The sequence below is a fragment of the Brassica oleracea genome, chromosome C4 (assembly GCF_000695525.1).
Source record: "Brassica oleracea var. oleracea cultivar TO1000 chromosome C4, BOL, whole genome shotgun sequence".
Lineage (NCBI taxonomy): Eukaryota > Viridiplantae > Streptophyta > Magnoliopsida > Brassicales > Brassicaceae > Brassica > Brassica oleracea.
In genome coordinates, this window is record NC_027751.1 from 14,334,852 (window position 1) to 14,348,115 (window position 13,264).

Here is a 13,264-nt window from a genome sequence, read left to right on the forward strand (position 1 = left end):
GAACTCGGCGCCAGCTCGAACCTGTTCCTTCTCGGCTTGGCGACGAACTAGTCTCTCTCGAAAGGAGAGATGGTCAGCAACGCAAGCCGGCGCTTCGACCGAAGAAGTCAGAATCGGAGCCGGAGGGGTGGCCTCGCCCATCTCAACATCGGAACTTCTCTTGTCACCGTGGGAAGAAGATATGTTGAAGGCAAAAGATTTGGAGCTAGAGAGGTTTTGGAGGTTTGAAGAAGGGAAGGTGTGAAGCAAATGAATGACAAGAGCTCACTACTTATAGAAGTATGGGCTCGGAATTTTATATTTTTAATATATTCTTTCTCAAGAATTTTCTTCCGCGGAGTTTAAAGTAAACTTCATCAAATACGCCTAACTTTGCCAAAATCGTCAAACCGTGCGCTAGAGTCTCGACTCTTACGAGCTGGGGGGGGTAACTGTTGGGGTCAAAAATGGTTACGACGAAGTTAACATTCAAAACGTCCGAAGAAGAAAATGAGAACTTTCTTCGACAAATACTTTTTTTGAAATAGATTCTTTCTTACGAAAAACTTTGCGGAGGAAACACGAGACATCAGACAAGAGCTCGAAAAAGGTCGCAACACAACGACCGAACGCGTGTTCCGCTAGGTCGCTACGTAGCGCCCGAGCTCGAGCCAAGCTCGGTCGCCACATAGCGACGGAGCGTCCGTTCCACTCGATCGCTACGTAGCGACCGAGCTCGAGCCAAGCCCGGTCGCTACATAGCGACCGAGCGTCCGTTCCGCTCGGTCGCTACGTAGCGATCGAGCGTCCGTTCAGCTCGGTCGCTACGTAGCGACCGACCGTCTGTTCCGCTCGGTCGCTACGTTGCGACCGAGTATGACGACTTAAGGGCAGAAGAAGAAAAGCGTAAACCGACCTAGGAGCCAGTATATAAGGGTTCCTAGGCGAGAGGCATGGAGAGAGACATTTTTCCGGAGAAAACTTAGCACTTAAAGCGATTTAGGCATGTTTCCGTTTTTGTTATTTCGAGCTGCGACTCAATTAGGTTTAGCCGTCTTAGGGTTGCTAGAACTAGGAATCTCGCCGACAGCTCTCGAGCCCAGGCTTATACCTTGTTGTAACGCTCAAACAAGGATTCGGAATAAGATCTATTTTGCTCTCTTTTTACGATTTTTGTACTTTGTCGTTGATATCTCGTGTTCTGATTGCTTAGCGTGTGGTATTAACAGATCTCCGGGACCTGGGGAAAATTAGGGTTTTCCTAGTTTCCTAATTTAAACCAAAATCAACAGTGCGAATTTCGGTTCCCACACCAAACAAACACGAGAAGTTTTTAATGATAGTATTAATAAAGCTTCAGATTGCTTTTCTCTTGTTCATGCGGATGTTTAGGGACCTTATCGAACCCCTTCCACTAGTGGTGCAATATAATTTCTCACACTGGTTGATGACTACTCTAGAACTATGTGGACACACCTTATGTCTACAAAGACGGATGTCTCGGGTCTGATTCGAAACTTTTGTGCTATGTCAGAACGACAATTCGGAAAACATGTTAAGTCATTTAGGAGTGACAACGACACTGAATTTATGTGTCTTACATCCTTCTTTCAGGAACATGGCATCATGCACCAAACCTCCTGGGTTGACACTCACTCCTCAACAAAATGGTCGAATTGAGCGAAAACACCGACACATCCTCAACGTAGCTCGCGCGTGCCTCTTCCAAAATCATCTACCTGTTAAATTCTGGGGTGAAAGTATCCTCACAGCCACTCACTTGATAAATCGGACGCCTTCCTCTGTTCTAAAGGGCAAGACGCCTTATGAGTTACTTTTTGGCACCCGACCCAAGTATGACATGATACGCACTTTCGGTTGTTCGTGCTACGCTCATCTTTGGTCGCGCGACAAGGATACATTTGGTACTCGCAGCAGAAGATGTGTCCTTGTAGGCTACCCGTACGGTAAAAAGGTATGGCGACTATATGATATCGAGTCTTGAAAATTCTTTGTTAGTCGAGATGTACAGTTTCAAGAAGATGTGTTCCCATTCATGAATGCTGCACATGAAACTTTACCTTCACAACAAGCACTGGGTTAATCTGTTGATGCAGACTGGACGCCTCCACGTACGGGTGATCTTTCTCCAGTGACACTTTCTGAGGTTTCTCATGATATACAATCGGCGGAATTTGCTTCCATCGAACCTGTTTCGACAGATGATGCAACTGACACGGCTATAACTCCTCTGGTCACTGCAGAATCTGATGAATCACATATTGTTGCTTCACCTGAACAGTTGGGTCGCGGTCACCATTCTAAGAAACCATCAGTCCTGTTGAAAGATTTTGTCACCTCTAATGTACACTCTCCTCTTCCGCTCATGCTCTTCCACCTGGTTTCTCCGTTTCAAACTCGTCGACTACGGTTTTTGGTAAGATTTTATATCCCATAGCACAATGCTTGACTGACTCTGGTTTTTCAGCAACTCACATTGATTTCCTAGCTGTTGTTCTTGAGAGCACATAACCGATTTTTTTTTAAATATGCAGCTCTCATTAAAGAATGGTGTGAGGCAATGCGACTCGAGATAGAGGTTCTCGAGGCTAATCATATGTGGGATATCACTAACTTACCTCCTGGAAATAAAGCAGGCTAATCATATGTGGGATATCACTAACTTACCTCCTGGAAATAAAGCAGGCTAATCATATGTGGGATATCACTAACTTACCTCCTGGAAATAAAGCAGGCTAATCATATGTGGGATATCACTAACTTACCTCCTGGAAATAAAGCTATTAGCTGCAAATGGGTTTACAAATTGAAATTTAATACCGATGGAACATTTGAGAGTTACAAAGCTCGGTTGGTTGTCTGTGGAAATCGGCAGAAAGAAGGAACATATTATAAAGAAACTTTTGCTCCCATTGCTAAAATCACTACCGTCCGATATCTTTGCAGCTGCGAAATCTTGGGAGGTTCATCAAATGGACGTTCATAATGCCTTCCTTCATGGTGATCTTAAGGAAGAGGTTTATATGGAGCTCCCTCCTGGTTTTAAATCGAGTGATCCCACTAAGGTCTGTCGCCTACTAAAATCTTTGTACGGACTCAAACAAGCTCCTAGATGTTGGTTTGCAAAGCTCTCATCAGCTATCACACAGTTTGGGTTTCGACAGAGCAAAGAAGATTACACGCTATTCTCTTACAAGAAGGGTAATACCATCGTGCATATCTTGGTTTATGTCGATGATTTTATAATTACCGGAAACGATCTTACTATGGTTGATCGATTCAAGGTTCATCTCAATCAGTGTTTTCACATGAAAGACCTTGGTAAGTTAAAATACTTCTTGGGCATTGAAGTTGGTCGTGGTCCTGATGGCTTGTTTCTCTCTCAAAGAAAGTACGCTCTTGACATCGTCGCTGAAGCTGGTCTGTTAGGCGCTAAGCTTCTCTGGTTCCTATGGAACTTAACCACAAGCTCGCTTCTGTTAAGAGTGCATTGTTTCCTAACCCGGAAAAATATCGTTGACGGGTTGGGCGGTTTATTTATCTCACCATTACACGGCCTGATTAGAGCTATGATGTGCACATTTTATCTCAGTTCATGAAGACTCCGTTGGTCGCGCATTGGGAAGCTGCCTTGTGTCTTGTGCGTTATCTGAAGGGCTCGTCGACACAAGGCATCTTACTATGGTCAGACAGCGAGCTCACCCTTACTGCTTACTACGATTCAGACTGGGCTGCATGTCCAATCACAAGAAGGTCTTTGTCAGCTTACATTGTTTATCTTGGAGACTCACCGATTTTGTGGAAGACAAAGAGGCAAAATACAATATCATGTTCATTTGCAGAGGCCGAGTATCGCGCCATGGCTTACACACTTCGCGAAATCAAATGGCTCAAGATGGAACTATCTATACAGTAACTCGCATCCGGTTATTTTACACTGTGACAGCCAAGCCGCGATCCATATTGCAGCAAATCTAGTCTTCCACGAACGGACAAAACATATTGAAGCTGATTGTCATCAAGTTTGTGATGCTGTTCAAGATGGAACTATCTATACAGAACACATATCTACAAAGGAACAAGTTGCGGATATTTTCACCAAAGCTCTTCCAAAACCGACATTTGACTATCTTTTTTCCAAGTTAGGTGTTCGAAATTTTGTACCACCTACTTGAGGGGGGTATTGGGCGCCAAGATATATGTCAATAATATCTTCGAGATACGATTTAGATACTTTCCATATCATAATAGGAAATACTAATGTGTATATGTATCGATAAATTGATCAATGAAAGCAACCGAATTCACTTTATTTCACTTATGTTAGTTCTTGTATGGATATAAGTTTGATTTTGGTATAGTTTGGTGTTAAATAAATATTATATACCACAAGTATCTCTTTGTAATTATCTAATACTATGTGTACATGGACTCTTGTATATATACTTCCCACATACTCAATAATACATTCATTCAGCCAATCATATATGGTATCAGAGCAGTCAAATACCTAAATAAAAAAAGCTGTTGTTTCTCTCTTTCAATTTTTGCTCCCTCGCCATGTCTTAAAGAAACAACTCGCCGGCGTCACACACTGAAACCATTGCTGTCTCAGAAACCTCACACCTTCTCAATGTCAATATGACAAATGTAACCAAACTCACTAGTTCAAACTTTCTGATGTGGAGTCGACAGATCCATGCCTTGCTTGATGGATACGACTTAGCCGACTACATCGAAGGTTCTATTGGCGTGCCACCACCGACGATCACAACGGATGATAAGATCTCTACCAATCCCTCTTACACTCTATGGAAACGACAAGACTGTCTGATCAATAGTGATTTGCTCGGTGACATCACCACTACAATCCAACCAATCCTCTCCACTGCGTCCGAGATCTGGACAACTCTCACGTTGACTTACGCCAAACCTAGCCGTGCTCATGTCAAACAGATTCGTCAACAGATCCAAAACTGGAAGAAAGGTGGTAAATCGATCAATGAATACTTCCAAGGTCTTACTACTCGATTTGATGAACTTGCCTTGCTTGGTAAAGCTCTTGATCCTGAGGATCAAATCGAAGCTATTCTCGACGGTCTCTCTGAAGATTACAAGACCATTCTGATCAGATTGATGGCCGTGATACCCCTCCATCCCTCCCACATATTCACGAGAAGCTTCTTAACCAGGAAGCCAAACTGCAGACTGCTTCTCCTCAACAGCACAACGTTCCTCTTACCTCAAACTTCACCAACTATCGTGGAACCTCCAGCCATAACCGTCTTCAAAACTCACGTTGTGGAGGCTACCGTGGTAACCAAACATGGTAACAACAGCAAATGATCTCCTCATCTCAACCAAACAGTTCGCGTGGGTACCAAGGTAAATGCCAAATCAGCAGTGTCTTCGGTTATAGCGCGCGTCGCTGTCCTCAGCTTCACGGACACAGCCCAAACACCACGAACCAGCCACTGAACGCACCAAACTCTATCTCCTGGTAGCCTTGAGCAAATGTCGCACATGCAACACTCTAAAATCCAAATGCGTGGCTTCTAGAAAGTGGTGCAACACATCACCTCACTTCTGATTTGAACAACCTGGCACTACATCAGCCGTATTTAGGAGGTGACGAGGTTGCTATAGCGGATGGTTCAAGTATGGCTATTACTCATACCGGTTTTGCCTCTATTCCTACAGACTTTAAAACGCTTGCTCTTAAAGATATTTTATGTGTTTCAAGTGTTAACAAGAATTTGATATATGTCTATGCAATACTAATCAAGTATCTGTGGAATTCTTTCCTGCTTCGTTTCAGGTGAAGGATTTCAGCATGGGAGTTCGGTTGCTTCAAGGCCGCACGAGCAATGATTTGTACGAGTGGCCAGTGTCCCTATCTAAACATCCGCATTGGATACCAACTACATGGTAGCAGGCGATGAAACATAAACATTGGCGTGATGCTATGTCAAGGGAATTCAATTCGACTACAAAAAAATGAGACTTGGGACTTGGTGGCAGTAAGTGAGCAGATGAATGTTGTTGGTTGCCGATGGGTTTTCACCATCAAATATAACTCAGACGGTACTAGTGACAGATATAAGGCTCGCATTGTAGCCAAGGGCTATCATCAACAACAAGGTGTGGATTTTGGGGATCCCTTCAGCGCGGTTATCAAGTCAACTACAATCAGAATTGTTCTTGGCTTAGCTGTTAACAATGACTGGCCAATACGTCAAATAGATGTCAACACCGCTTTCCTCCAAGATCATCAACATGAAGAGGTTTTCATGTCACAGCCACCAGGTTTCTCTGATTCCGATGGACCGAATCATGTTTGTCATCTCAAGAAGGCGCTATACGGTCAAAAACAAGCGCCTTGTGCCTGGTACTCTGAACTAAAGTCCTTTCTACTGCAGTCGGGGTTCAGAAACTAGCTGGCGGATACATCTCTCTTAATCAAGAGTAAGAACACAGCGTTTGTCTACGTCTTGGTATACGTTGACGACATATTAGTTACTGGGAGTAACCCGACAGCAGTCCAGCAAGTTATCAGTTCTCTAACTAATCGATTCTCAATAAAAGATATATGGAATCTGAGTTACTTCCTTGGCATTGAGACTATCCAAACATCAGAAGGTTTGCACTTGAAGCAGCGCAAATACATAACTGATCTTCTCAGTAAGGCCAACAAGCTCCACGCAAAACCTCTGGGAACTCCTCTTCCGACTCATCCCAAGCTAAGACTTGAGTCTGGTACACTTCTCTGTGATCCGCCGGAATATCTGCGCATAGTTGGGAGTCAGCAGTACTTAGCTTTGAGTCGACCTGATGTCTCTTACGCTGTCAACAAATTATCACAGTACATGCATCGTCCCACCTCAGAGCACTGGCATGCAGTAAAAAGAGTCCTTCATTGCCTCTCTGGCACGCTAAATCATGGCATCTTTCTTCGAAAACATGCTGAAAAATGACTCTACACACGTTCTCTAATGCAGATTGAGCTGGAGACTCCGACGACTACATCTCCACTAATGCCTACATTATTTTCCTTCGCTCTCAGCCCATCTCTTCGTCAACGAAAAAGCAAAAAGGAGTGGCTCGATCTTCGTCTGAGGCAAAGTATCGAGCAGTGGCAAACACAGTATCATAACTCCGGTGGGTCGCATCTCTCCTTCTCGAATTTGGCATTCCAATTACCACGGTTCCCACAGTCTATTGCGACAATATTGCAGCCACCTACCTATGAGCGAATCCAGTTTTTCACTCTCGTATGAAGCATATCGCTCTGGATTATCATTTTGTGCATGGTCAGATACAACAGCGTCTTCTCCTAGATTTTTCTACTCTTCCAAAACAAATTTTAGGTAAGCGTATATGCATAAAATGTTTGAAGATGGTGGATTGTCGTAAAATTTTTTTTTTATTGTTTTACTAAACAAATGAATTCAAAATGCTGATAAGACAATCGTCACAAGGACAACTGCAAGGATTGTACCTCACCTTTTAGTTAAACATCTTTTAGTTAAATATCTTTCTATTGGAATTGTTAATCATAATTGATCAACCATGATGGAAGGTTACTATCAAATACACTTGTGAAATAAAACCAAAGTAATGTTCGGTCAAACCAACTCTTCCTAAAGCCATCAATAACTGAGCAAGAAAGACTGATCAAAACCCGAATTCCAATCAGTAATCTACTCAAACCAAGCACCTTGACAAATGAAATCAGAATTAGTTTTCCAAAATATGTTCAAATCGAGAACGTCTCATACTTGTCGAAGTTTGTTTAACATGTAGCAGTGGCCCAATCGGATCCACTAACCACGGTATGTCACTCTCTACGAGCAAGCGGACTGATCACCCGCATAATTTATTTTGCTCAGAGGCAGTCTAAATCAAACCTCTAAGCGAAGTGGCCCAATTGAATCCATACATTGAACTAAGCAGTTTTCGAAACGCATTTAAAAAGACACAGATATATATCCATAATAATATACATATGTATGAACAGTAAAAGAAGGTGCACCTTCACATCAAATTAGAGAAACGTGAAATATCAAAATACAAAACAAAAAGGGGTCTCATCCACTGAGGCCAAACAAAAAGGAAACATCGCACATCACAACAACAAAAAAACGGCCAAATAGCCAATGCAACTCACATCAAGTGCTGTCCTCAAGCGTACCTTCCCCATAACAACAGACAAACTCGGTATTGCGGCGATCAGAGACGTGAATGGCTCATCCAGAACCACATCGAAATCATTATAGTCAAGGTAGAGACCGCCATCGACCTGACCTTAGCCATAAACTCGCTCTCCTTTGCTTGATGCCGATCAATAAAACTCGGAGGAACCGACACGTCGTGCTCATCCAGAAGAAACCTGAGGCAACTAAGGGAGCCAAAAACTTGATTAAACTCGACCGAAGCACTTCAGGCGACTTCTTGATCATCGACAAACTGTTGTATCCTCTGAAAATGAGGTAAATAGATTGACTTCCTAATTTTTTTCAAAAAATAGACGGCTCAACCACGACGCTATGATCCTGTGTGAACTCGACTTTACAAATCTTTTTGAGGAACCTCTTAGCAGTAAAACAAGACCGCTACGATTGTGAATCTGCATCGGCCTTCCCCACAGCCAAATCCCCCTTATTAGAATACGTGTGCCGAACGTTATTTTGGCAAGCCTCCTCAACCTCGTGCAGTTTCTTCTCTGCGACACGCAAAGCCTAGTGAAATCAGCACTAGCCACGATTGGGACAATTTTTTCTCGTGCTGCCTCGACGGTCGCTCGATCCCGCTCGTCCTCTTCCCTCGCTTTCGTCGATGACCGGCCTAACTTCTTGACCTATTTGTCATAGACATAAACTTGTTAAGTTTGCCCCCTCCCCCTAATTGAGCAAGGAAGATAATACATCTGCAAACGAAGTAAGAACCAAAAAAAATATCCAGAAAACATACCCCACACTGCGTCCTCGCACGTTCAGTATATGTATCCTCAAAACCAAATACAACTCGTCCAGAGAAATTCCAGCTGGAGTTAGCTTCCGACACAAACTCGTGCAACCGACCGGATAGCAACGAGACAGTCCTTCCCATCACATAAAAAAATAAAACCATATACGAAAATTAAAGGAAAACTAAGAGAGCATATTTGGCCTCCTCCGCCACGTTAGCAAATGGAGGATCACTACAAGAAAGCAGCAAGGATACTAAGGGAAAAAATCGTCGGAATTTCGTCGGAATAATATTATTCCGACGACATACCGACGAAACAAGTCCTCGAAAATAATTCCTCGGAATTTCTTCTTTCCTCGGAAATCCCTCGGAATTTTCCGACGGAATTCCGAGGAAACAAATTTCCGAGGAAATTCCGAAGATCACTAGTTTGTCGGAAATCTCCTCGGAATATACCGAGGGAGAACTTAGTCGGGATATTTCCTCGGAACTTCATCGATCGATGTGTTTTTTGACATATATACATCGATCGATCCGTTTATAAAAAAACGTTCGGAATATACCGAGGGATTCAAACGATCCGGTTATAAAAAAACGTCCAAATTTAGAAATTTAAACCAAGAAATAAATGAATTGAACTTTTAAAAACAAAGAACTTACGGATTCAACGATTTCGTTGATAAGAAACCAGGACAAGTTGGTCGAAGCCGTCGAAGCGTCATCCTCGGTTTGAAGCTGAGACACTTCGTCTACCACCTAAATTTGGACCAGGTCGACCACGTCCCTCACAAGACCCTCATCAATCTGGCCGGTCTTCTTGTTGGTATACGCCCTCCTCATTAGGGCGAGATCATCAACCGGCTCGCCATCATTTTCTTCCGCCTTGAAAAAAAACATAAATTAAAGAAACATTAGAAATTAGAAGAAATGCACAATAAATTAAAATTCTGAAACTCAAATAATTGAAGAAAAAGCGGTTGAACTTACCATGCGATCTCCGAGAGTGGCAATAGATTGAGCACCCAAGTTATGCTTGTAGATGCCCTTCCCTTTACGGTCGCTCCTGCGGTTGGTGGAGTTGGTGGAAGAAGTTTCTTTCGTCTCCTCCTTATCCCAATGCGCACACAACTCCTTCCAGACCGTGTCGTTCATCGACTTTGGGACCTTTTAATAAAAAAAAAAAAAATTTAATAAATTAAAAAATAGTTTAATAAATTAAAAAATGGTTTAATAAATTAAATCGAACCTTATTGATTTCCCACTTCTTCTTCCACTCGTGGATCTGCTTCCCATAGTTGTCCATTACTTTATGGACGAAGTGGTGATAGATAAAGAGCGTCTCATCGGAATTCCAGTTGAACTCTTGCTAAAAAAAAACACAATTAGTAGAAAATTTATATTAAAGATTAAAAATATAAGTAAAAAATTAGAATACTTACCGCAAACTGACGAAACCACAGAACTTGCTTGTCGGTAGGGAAGTGAGTGAAAGTCATTCTTCTAGTTCGTCCTCTGTGGCGTATCTATACTCGAACCGCTTTTCTGCCATGAAAATCCTGTATATGATGACAATAATGTAATTAATTAAGATTTAAATTTCAACTTGTTAAAATAAAAATTTGTAAGCTCATTTATTTACCTCTCATATTGAAGAACGTCTTCGCAGTTGGTGAGCAAATATGTTTGCAAATTACTGCGCTCCTGCTCAGTAAGTCGACGGTCCTTTGGTTTTCCGCTAAGTCGTCCAACGTCTGTGAAAATGTCTGGAACCGTAACATGATATGTTGCCCGTTCGCCTCTATCATCATGCCGAGCAGGTCTTCTGTTTTTGGTCTGAACTTCTGCTGGAAAGTAGTACTCGGCAAAGTTTGAAGTTTCTTCATTGATCATCTGTGCGACTATAGAACCTTCCACCCTACTTAAATTTTTCACCATCTTCTTCAAATGGAACATATACCGCTCATACAGATACATCCATCTATACTGCACAGGACCACCAAGTTCCAATTCTCTTGCCAGGTGAATAACAAGATGCTCCATAACATCAAAAAATGAGGGAGGAAATATCTTCTCAAGGTTGCACTGAATCACGGCTATGTTAGTCTTCAAATTTTCAATACCTTCAAGAGTCACTGATCTCGTGCATAAATCGCGGAAGAAACCACTTATCCCTGCAATTGCTTCATGAACATTTTGTGGTAATAGTTCCTTGAAGGCGAACGGAAGGAGGCGCTGCATCATTACATGGCAATCGTGGTTTTTCAAGCCAGTAAACTTTCCTTCCTTTCTGTCGATACAGTTACGCAAATTTGATGCGTAACCGTCTGGAAATTCCACATCGTTTGAAATCCAATCAAAGAACGCATCTTTTCCCTCTGCATCAAGTCGGTATATGGGAAAAGGAGCCCTACCATTTTCATCAACATGAAGTTCTGAACGAGCACATATATCGACTAAATCCAGTCTTGACTTCAAATTATCCTTTGTTTTACCTTGAACATTAAGGATCGTGTTCATGAGATTGTCAAAAAAGTTCTTCTCAATATGCATGACATCTAAATTATGCCTTAGCAGATGATCCTCCCAGTATGGCAGATCCCAGAAAATACTTTTTTTGTGCCAGTTATGTAGTTCTCCAACAGCATCTACCGGAAAACGCTCATGTCCACCGACTTCTGGCGTCCTTTCTGCACCAAAATCTCTTAGTTGTATCTTCAAATCTTTCCCACAAATTTCCGGAGGTGGACTGTCAAACACCCTCTTGTTCTTCGTAAACAAATTCCTACTCCTACGATATGGATGATCAGGTGGTAGGAATCTCCTGTGACAGTCAAACCAACACGTTTTCCTTCCGTGTTTTAGTTGGAAAGCATCAGTGTTATCTTGACAATATGGACATGATATCCTTCCATGCGTTGTCCATCCAGACAACATATCATATGCTGGAAAATCACTTATTGTCCACATTAGTACTGTCCGCATTTGAAAGTTTTCTTTACACGAAACATCGTATGTTTCAGCACCTTGAGCCCATAGTTGTTGCAACTCATATATTAGTGGCTGAAGAAACACATCAAGTGATCTCTTAGGATGCTCTGGTCCGGGAACGAGAATCGAGAGAAACAAAAACTCTCGTCGCAAGCACAAGTTTGGGGGGAGGTTGTATGGTGTAAGAATGACGGGCCATAGAGAATATTGTCTTCCACTCTTGCCAAACGGACTGAAACCATCAGTACATAATCCAAGGTAGACATTTCTTCTTTCATACGCAAAGTCGGGATACTTTGATTGGAAATGCTTCCACGCTTTTGCATCTGAAGGATGTCTGATCTCACCATCTGTTGAGTGCTCCGCATGCCATCTCATTGGTTGCGCTGTGCGTTCAGATAGATACAACCTCTGCAACCTTTCCGTCAAAGGTAAATACCACATCCTTTTATATGGCACTGGAACTCTTCCACTCGTATCTTTATAATGAGGCTTTCCACAAAATTTGCATGTAACCCGCTGTTCATCCGCCCTCCAATAAATCATGCAGTTGTCGCTGCATACATCTATTACCTGATACGATAAACCAAGACCAGCTACGAGTTTCTGAACCTCGTAGTATGAACCAGGAGCTACATTATCCTCGGGTAGAATACCTTTTACAAAATCAGCAATCGCATCCACACAGTCTTCAGCCAAATTATAATCTGTTTTAATGCCCATCAATCTTGTAGCAGATGATAAAGCTGAATGACCATCTCTGCAACCTTCGTACAATGGTTGCTTTCCAGCATCCAACATATCATAAAATCTCCTAGCTTCTGCATTGGGTAAATCTTCCCCTCTAAAATGATCATTTATCATCTGCTCAGTACCTACACCATAATCTACATCCGTTCTAATTGGTTCTTCTAATCTAACCGCTGGCTGAGGTTCGCTAGTACTACCATGTTCATAATCAGTTTCCCCATGATGATACCAAATTTTGTAACTTCGTGTAAACCCACTCAAATATAGATGAGTCCAAACATCCCACTCTTTAATAACCTTTCTATTTTTACAATTAGAGCAAGGACATCTTAACTTACCTGTTTTTGCTTCCGGTTGTCGGTGAACTAACCCCATGAATTCGGTTATACCTCGTTGGTATTCTTCCGTAAGCAATCTCGTGTTCGGATCCAAATGAGGTCGATCGATCCAAGAACGAAAATAATTTGAAGAAGACATATTTTTTATGAATCAAATTCGTGTGTAAATAGAGTAAGAGGGAGGATGAAGATATGGAGTGAATGAAGAGGAAGAGGAGTGC